The sequence below is a fragment of the Chiloscyllium plagiosum genome, unplaced genomic scaffold (assembly GCF_037043375.1).
Source record: "Chiloscyllium plagiosum isolate Xiang-an unplaced genomic scaffold, Cpla_swu_hap1 HiC_scaffold_16, whole genome shotgun sequence".
Lineage (NCBI taxonomy): Eukaryota > Metazoa > Chordata > Chondrichthyes > Orectolobiformes > Hemiscylliidae > Chiloscyllium > Chiloscyllium plagiosum.
Genome location: NW_028270154.1, coordinates 53,342,538 through 53,352,094, shown reverse-complemented (window position 1 = coordinate 53,352,094; position 9,557 = coordinate 53,342,538). Strand labels below are relative to the sequence as shown.

Here is a 9,557-nt window from a genome sequence, read left to right as displayed (position 1 = left end):
CATGGCAAGTCTGGAATAGATAATCTAACTACTCTAATTGGCTGTATTCCTGAGTTGTTCTTGAAGTCTTTATACCTTTTCCTGGCTATGACTGTCTGCCATGTAAGGTAATACCAGGTTTTAATTCCATCACTGTCCTATTTGAAGCCATCACCAGATATATTCTCTCTGGACTATCTTCAAAGTTATGCTTGGAGAAACAGACACTGGGAGTTGGCTTGAACACCTTATCAATTTCAAATGCTGGAGAGAAGGCGGCATATTTATGGTCACTGAAAAAATGGAGAACGGTTCCTTGAAAACTCCAACACAGTTTAAAATTACTTTTCAGATTTATAGCAAACATGTACGGTTTGACCATAACCTTCCCATCCTGCCCTCATGTTCTCATGCCCATAATTCAGTGCTTCAGTCAGAATTTATTCTTCAATGCCCCTTTTCACTACCATCACAAGACAAATCCAGCACACAGGACTTCAACACAGCCAGTTTATATTCATTGACTGGAAATAAATAAAAGCAAGGTTACCAAATTTAGAATGATTCAAGCAAGAGGAAATAATTGTGTGTGAGCTCTCTGAGGTGGGAGGTTTTCTCGAGTGATAAGTGCAAATTCCATTTCCAGCCAATTCATCCATGGTGCAGTAAATGGCTGCAAGGCAGTTGTGATCAGGCAGGAATGCACCCTATCTTCCTCAGTGGAGGTGTGAGAAACAGCATCATCTGAAAACTTCTATCTTCTGACTTCGTCAGCATCCTTTCCTTCCTGTGTAAAGATAAATGCCAAATGGTTATTTAGTTCTTGTTTTGCTCATGGGATGTGGCATTTTTGGTAACAACAGCTTTTTTTTTATCCATTCCTAATTGCAGTTAAATGTCAGCTACATTGATTAGATTAGATTACATTAGATTAGATTACATTACAGTGTAGAAACAGGCCCTTCGGCCCAACAAGTCCACACCGACCCGCCGAAGCGAAACCCTCCCATACCCCTACATTTACCCCTTACCTAACACTACGGGCAATTTAGCATGGCCAATTCACCTGACCCTGCACATCTTTTGGACTGTGGGAGGAAACCGGAGCACCCGGAGGAAACCCACGCAGACACGGGGAGAACGTGCAAACTCCACACAGTCAGTCGCCTGAGGCGGGAATTGAACCCGGGTCTCAGGCGCTGTGAGGCAGCAGTGCTAACCACTGTGCCACCGTGCCGCCCATTGCTGTGGGTCTGGAGTCACTTGTAGGTCAAAGCTGATAAGGATAAGATATTTCTTCTCCTAAAGGACAATACTGAACCTGATGAGTTTTTTTGTGACACTCATGAGAGTTATATCATTACCAAACTTCTAAAAAACATCATTAGTAGAACCTAAGCCGCTTTTTGGTCTCTAACTGGCCTCAAAAAGTCACATTTACTATCCTTCTCCCACAGAATACTTTTGAATTTCTTTAATGTTTAACTGGTCTTTTTTTTGTTTTCTATACTTTCTTTTCACTTCTCTGATTGTTTTATTTTTAACCTTGTTTCCCTTTTATTCTCAACTTGACCTCAATCATAAGCCTGTTTCTTTTGTTCCATCTTCCTCTATCTCCTTTGTCATCCAGGGAGCTCTGTCTCTGTTTGTCCTACATTTCCTCCTTGAAGGAATGCACCACAACTGTACACAAATAAAGAAATAATCCCCGTTTTAAAGGCAGTCCATGGCTCAGTTAAAATTTGCTACCAGTCAATGATTGCAATTTAATTGAGCCAATTCCATTGTCACCCCACTAAAATTCTCTCTCCACTATTTAAATATGTTCTTTTAAACTTTAGACTTCTCCTTGTCCTGGTTCCAAAACTAACCTCAGTCTTGCTGATTCCTAAACTTTCCACCTTATCATGTCTTAGCTTGATCCCATCCAATACCTGACTACTTCTTTCTTGAGTGCTCTTGCTGGATTTTTTTCTCCTTTTTAATGCTCTGTGTGTCTCACACCCTTCTGTCATGTTGGTTTAACTCCCTGCGATTAAACTAGCATGGCAGATGGGTCGAAAATGTTTTTTGTTCTCGTTAGGGTATGGAGGTGAAAGCATTACAATAGACAATAGACAATAGGTAAAAACAATGACTGCAGATGCTGGAAACCAGATTCTGGATTAGTGGTGCTGGAAGGGCAAAATCGACGTTTCGGGCAAAAGCCCTTCATCAGGAATAAAGGCAGAGAGCCTGAAGCATAGAGAGATAAGCTAGAGGAGGGTGGGGGTGGGGAGAGAGTAGCATAGAGTACAATAGGTAGGTGGGGAAGGAGATGAAGGTGATAGGTCAGGGAAGAGAGGGTGGAGTGGATAGGTGGAAAAGGAGCTGGGCAGGTCGGACAAGTCCGGACAGGTCGAGTTACTGGAGGTTAGAAACTAGGATGAGGTGGGGGAAGGGGAAATGAGGAAACTGTTGAAATCCACATTGATGCCCTGGGGTTGAAGTGTTCCGAGGCGGAAGATGAGGCGTTCTTCCTCCAGGCGTCTGGTGGTGAGGGAGCGGCGGTGGAGTCCTCCTCGGATGCTGCCTGAATTACTGTGCTCTTCCAGCACCACTAATCCAGAATAGACAATAGATGCAGGAGTAGGCCATTCTGCCCTTTGAGCCTGCACCACGATTCAATGTGATCATGGCTGATCATCCTTAATTAGTATCCTGTTCCTGCCTTATCTTCATAACCCTTGATTCCACTATCCTTGAGAGCTCTATCCAACTCTTTCTTAAATGAATCCAGAGACTGGGCCTCCACTGCCCTCTGGGGCAGAGCATTCCACACAGCAACCACTCTCTGGGTGAAGAAGTTTCTCCTCATCTCTGTCCTAAATGGTCTACCCCGTATTTTTAAAGCTGTGCCCTCTGGTTCGGCACTCACCCATCAGCGGAAACATGTTTCCTGCCTCTAGAGTGTCCAATCCTTTAATAATCTTATATGTCTCAATCAGATCCCCCTCAGTCTTTTAAACTCAAGGGTATACAAGCCCAGTCGCTCCAGTCTTTCAGCATAAGGTAGTCCCGCCATTCCAGGAATTGACCTCGTGAACCTACACTGCACTCCCTCAATAGCCAGGATGTCTTTCCTCAAATTTGGAGACCAGAACTGCACACAATACTTCAGGTGTGGTCTCACCAGGGCCCTTTACAGCTGCAGAAGAACCTCTTTGTTTCTATACTCAATCCCTCTTGTTATGAAGGCCAGCATGCTATTAGTCTTCTTCACTACCTGCTGTACCTGCATGCTTACCTTCATTGACTGGTGTACAAGAACATCCAGATCTCTTTGTACTGCCCCTTTACCTACATTGATTCCATTTAGGTAGTAATCTGCCTTCCTGTTCTTGCCACCAAAGTGGATGACCATACATTTATCCACATTAAACTGCATCTGCCATGCATCTGACCACTCACCTAACCTGTCCAGGTCACCCTGTAATCTCCTAACATCCTCCTCACATTTCACCCTGCCACCCAGCTTAGTATCATCAGCAAATTTGCTAAGAATAATCCAATAATCTGCTTTACCTAAATTTATTTAATGATTGAGATAGGAAAATATGATTTCTATATAACAAGATGTTGCAGTGAATTGTTATGACAGAGAGAAAGATAGCCAAAACAAATCAGCAATTCTAACTCTGTATTTTGAAACACTATAAAATCATAACACTCAATCAATTTTGTTGATCCCAATGGTTCTCAACCAGACTTTTGAATAACAATTGTTATGAAGATGAAAGTTAAAAGCCAGCAGAACTATCTGACAGCAGTAAGTGTTCTCAACAAGATACAATGTAGTATGTGGTCCAGCAGTTGTGGCTGGTTGTCTGGAGACAAAAACAGAATCGAATTAGGCCAGAATCGAATTTAAATTATATCCCAAAAAATACCAAATTTCAATCAAATTTGAATTTAGCATATTGACAATCTTAAAAGCCAATGACACAATCCGATGCTTTGGAGTATAAGACCAGGGAAAATTGAACAGCTGGGAGGACAACTGCCACACCACCAGCATGTAGAGATTGCCCAAAAAAAGCTCTCTTAAAGGTACCTTTATCGATCCATGTGAAACATAATTCCTAAGAAGAAGAAAAGAAGACACAGGAAGATCCACCTAGAGGATTTGATAGCTGGCTGGTTTTGAAAACTTGAATTTTTGGTAAATCTTAATCGGGGGGTGGGGGGGGGGGTGTTATTGGACTAGTATTATAGAAGGGAAGATAAAAGATAGGTTAGAGGAAGGAGTTGTAAATAGTTGTTATTTAATTATTCTCTGTTATACTTTAAGAAATAAAGTTGTTAACTTTTACTTTAAATGGTTCTTGGCCGCTCGGACTTTCACAGATTACTACACAGGATAAAACTTAATGAGTTTTGAGAAGATTTGTAGCTGCAGAAGGGCTCATGCCCGAAACATCGATTCTCGTGCTCCTTGGATGCTGCCTGACCTGCTGCGCTTTTCCAGCAACACATTTTCAGCTCTGATCTCCAGCATCTGCAGTCCTCACTTTCTCCTTGTCCTAGGAAATTCCAATCAAGTTTGAATTTAGAATATTGGATGTGTTGTCCCAGTCGAAGTGGTGTCCTTCCTCATCTGTATGTAAAGATACTAGTGAGAGTGGGTCATGTCTTTTTGTGGCTAGTTAATGTTCATGTATCCTAGTGGCTAGCTTTCTGCCTGTTTGTCCAATATAGTGGGCGGCACGGTGGCACATTGGTTAGCATTGCTGCCTCACAGTGCTAGAGACCTGGGTTCAATTCCTGCCTCAGGCGACTAACTGTGTGGAGTTTGCACATTCTCCCCGTGTCTATGTGGGTTTGCTCCGGTTTCCTCCCACCAATCCAAAAATGTGCAGGTTAGGTGAATTGGCCATGCTAAATTGCTCGTAGTGGTAGGTGAAGGGGTGTATGTAGGGGAATAGGTCTGGGTGGGTTATGCTTCGGTGGGTCAGTGTGGACTTGTTGGGCCAGAGGGCCTGTTTCTACACTGTAAGTAATCTAATGTAATCTAGTTTTTGTTATAGTTCTTGCAAGGTATTTTGTAAATGTCATTAGTTTTGCTTGTTGTCTGTATAGGGTCTTCCAAGTTTATTAGCTGCTGTTTTAGTGTGTTGGTGGGTTTGTAGGTTACCATGATGCCAAGAGGTCTGAGTAGCCTGGCAGTCATTTCTGAGATGTCTTTGATGTAGGGGAGAGTGGCTGGGGTTTCTGGATGTTTTGTCTGCTTGATGGGGTTTGTTGCTGAGAAATCGGTGGACTGTGTTCATTGGGTCATGACAACGTCATGACGACGATGACGTCACTTCCGCCCCCACCGACCTCGCAACCTCCGCGATCGGCGCCCAAACAACCGCCTCCGCGATCGCCGCCCAGGCAACTGCCTCCGCGATCGCCATGAAGACAATCGCCGACAGATTCGCGACCTCCGCGGCTATGGGGAATACCTCTGTCTCTGTGGTCGCCGCAGCCACTTCCGCCCCCAGTGACGTCACTAACCTACACGCCCACAACGCCGCATGTGTCTCTGCCCCCACGCCGATCTCCACGCCTAACCCCGCCCCCCCAGCGAGTTCCGTCACCACGCCTAACCTCGCCCCTTCGCCGATCTCCGACTGCATGCCTAACCCCGCCCCTTCGCCTATCGCCATCACCACGCCTAACCCCGCCCCCACGCCGATCCCCGTCCCCGCCCCCAGACCTAACCCCGCCCCCACACCCAGCTCCAGCCCCACACCAGGTCCTAGCTCCCAGCCCTGCCGTGTTTTCACTATCCCTCCAGACCTACCCCTCTCTGAGGATGAAAGATCAGTCCTCAGCAGAGGCCTCACCTTCATTCCCCTACGCTCTCGGATTAATGAGTTCAACACGCGGCGTGACATCGAACAATTCTTCCGCCGCCTTCGCCTCCGCGCCTACTTCTTTAACCAAGACTCTCGCCCACCCTCTGACGACCCCTTCTCCCACCTCCAACACACCCCATCCACCTGGACACCCCGTGCTGGCCTCCTACCTGCCCTCGACCTCTTCATAGCCAACTGCCGCCGTGATATTAACCGCCACCTGAACTCCTCCACCCCTCTCACCCACTCTAACCTCTCACCCTCGGAACGTGCAGCCCTCCACTCCCTCCGTTCCAACCCCAACCTCACTATCAAACCAGCAGACAAGGGAAGCGCGGTAGTAGTTTGGTGCACCGACCTCTACACCGCTGAGGCCAAACGCCAGCTCGCAGATACCTCCTCCTACTGCCCCCTTGACCATGACCCCACCCCCCACCACCAAACCATCATCTCCCAGACCATCCATGACCTCATCACCTCGGGGGATCTCCCATCCACTGCCTCCAACCTCATAGTCCCACAACCCCACACCACCCACTTCTACCTCATGCCCAAAATCCACAAACCTGACTGCCCCGGCCGACCCATTGTCTCCGCCTGCTCCTGCCCCACCAAACTCAACTCCGCATACCTTGACACCGTCCTGTCCCCCTTAGTCCAAGAACTCCCCACCTACATTCGGGACACCACCCATGCCCTCCACCTGCTCCATGATTTTCGCTTCCCCGGTCCCCAGCGCCTTATTTTCACCATGGACATCCAGTCCCCGTACACCTCCATCCCCCATCACGAAGGACTCAAAGCCCTCCGCTTCTTTCTTTCCCGCCGTACCGACCAGTACCCTTCCACTGACACCCTCCTTCGACTGACTGAACTGGTCCTCACCCTGAACAACTTCTCTTTCCAATCCTCCCACTTCCTCCAAACGAAAGGAGTAGCCATGGGCACCCGCATGGGCCCCAGCTATGCCTGCCTCTTCGTAGGATATGTGGAACAATCCATCTTCCGCAACTACACTGGCCCCACCCCCCCACCTTTTCCTCCGCTACATCGATGACTGTATCGGCGCCGCCTCGTGCTCCCACGAGGAGGTTGAACAGTTCATCCACTTCACCAACACCTTCCACCCCGACCTCAAATTCACCTGGACAGGCTCAGATTCCTCCCTCCCCTTCCTCGACCTTTCTATTTCTATCTCAGGCGACCGAATCAACATGGACATCTACTACAAACCGACCGACTCCCACAGCTACCTGGACTACACCTCCTCCCATCCTGCCCCCTGTAAAAACGCCATCCCATTCTCCCAATTCCTTCGACTCCGCCGTATCTGCTCCCAGGAGGACCAGTTCCAAAAACGCACAACCCAGATGGCCTCCTTCTTCAAGGACTGCAATTTCCCCCCCAACGTGGTCGACGATGCCCTCCACCGCATCTCTTCCACTTCCCACTCCTCTGCCCTTGAGCCCCGCCCCTCCAACCGCCATCAGGACAGAACCCCACTGGTCCTCACCTACCACCCCACCAATCTCCATGTTCAGCGCATCATCCACCGTCATTTCCGCCACCTCCAAACGGACCCCACCACCAAGGATATATTTCCCTCCCCTCCCCTATCAGCATTCCGTAAAGACCACTCCCTCCGTGACTCCCTCGTCAGGTCCACACCCCCCACCAACCCAACTTCCACTCCCGGCACCTTCCCCTGCAACCGCAGGAGGTGCAAGACTTGCGCCCACACCTCCCCCCTCACCTCCCTCCAAGGCCCCAAAGGAAACTTCCATATCCGCCACAGATTCACCTGCACCTCCACACACATCATCTATTGCATCCTCTGCACCCGATGTGGCCTCCTCTATATTGGGGAGACAGGCCGGCTACTTGCGGAGCGTTTCAGAGAACACCTCTGGGACACCCGGACCAACCAACCCAACCACCCTGTGGCTCAACATTTCAATTCCCCCTCCCACTCCACCAAGGATATGCAGGTCTTTGGACTCCTCCATCGCCAGACCACAACAAAACGACGGTTGGAGGAAGAGCACCTCATCTTCCGGCTAGGAACCCTCCAACCACAAGGGATGAACTCGGATTTCACCAGTTTCCTCATTTCCCCTCCCCCCACCTTGTCTCAGTCTAATCCATCGAATTCAGCACCGCCTTCCAAACCTGCAATCTTCTTCCCGACCTCTCCGTCCCCACCCCAGTCTGACCTATCACCCTCACCTTGACCTCTTTCCACCTATCACATTTCCGATGCCCCTCCCCCAAGTCCCTCCTCCCTACCTTTTATCTTAGCCGGCTGGATAAACTTTCCTCATTCCTGAAGAAGGGCTTATGCCCGAAACGTCGATTCTCCTGTTCCCTGGATGCTACCTGACCTGCTGCGCTTTTCCAGCAACACATTTTCAGCTCTGATCTCCAGCATCTGCAGACCTCACTTTCTCCTGTGTTCATTGGGTACCTGTTCTTTTTGAATATACTGTATAGGTGATTTTCCTCTGCTCTTTGTAGTTCCTCTATGCCGCAGTGTGTGGTGGCTCATTGAAATAATGTTCTAATGCAGCTTCATTTGTGGATGTGGGAATGATTGCTTCTGCAGTTCAGTATTTGGTTAGTAAGTGCTGTGTTCCTGCAATCACTGCTTTGAAGTTCCACATTGGCTGTTCACTTTACTGCCACATCTAGGAATGGTAGTTCGTTGTTGTTATCCTCTTCTTTAGTGAATTTTATGCCGGTTTTATTGTTGATGGTCTTGAAGGTTTCCTCTAATTTGTTTCAGTTAGTGATGGCAAATGTGTCATCCATATAGCGGACCCAAAGTTTGGGTTGGATGGTTGGCAGAGCTGTTTGTTCGAGTCTCCGCATTACTGCCTCTGCTAAGAACACTGATAATGGAGATCACATGGGTGTTCTGTTGGTTTATCTGGAAGTTTTGTTTTTGAAGATGAAGTGGGTGGTAAGGCATAGGTCCACTAACTTGACGATACTGTCCTTGCTGATGAGGTTGATGGTTTTTGGTATATGTGTCTTTGGTTGTTCTAATTGTGTAGTCAGTGTTTCCTTAGCCAGGTTTATGCTGGTGGATGTGAATAGGGCTGTTAAGTCAAAGGAGACCATTATTTCATCCTGTTCTATCTTGATGTCTTTGATGGTCTTCAGGAGTTCTTGAGTAGAATGGATGGAGTGTCGTGAGTCTTCTACTAAGTGTTTTAGTCTTTGGTTTATCTCCTTGGCCAATTTGTAAGTTGGTGTTCCAGGTAGCGAGAGTATGGGTCTGAGGGGGGCTCCTGGTTTGTGAATTTTGGGTAATCCATAGAAGCATGGTGTGTTGGATCCATCTGGTTTCATTCTTTAAAAGGCAGTCTTAGTTGTTCCTTCAGATTTCTGAAGTTTTTTTCAACAGGAAAATGAACAGAAAATGACATCACCACAGGAAATGACATCACCAACCCAAGGAAACCCAAACACACAAATAGATAGCGGGCCATGCCACCAGTGCTTCATCCAGAGGCTCACTGATGATGCTACCTAGTATAGTGATGAACCATCTGAAAATGAAGCTTCCAGCTCAGCATGCAAACCTACATCCAGGATAAATCTTTTCTGTTTTACTGGTTCAAATTAAGCAGGAGGGTTTGCCCATGTCATAACTGTTATGACACAGGGTAAACCCTCCTGCTTCATTTAAAGCAC

At 47.6% G+C, this 9,557-nt stretch overlaps 1 pseudogene; it reads right to left on the bottom strand.

Annotated features, from left to right (window-relative positions):
• Positions 1 to 8,418: 8,418 nt before the first annotated feature.
• On the bottom strand, positions 8,419 to 9,212 carry LOC148147539 (uncharacterized; annotated as a pseudogene).
• Positions 9,213 to 9,557: the final 345 nt, after the last annotated feature.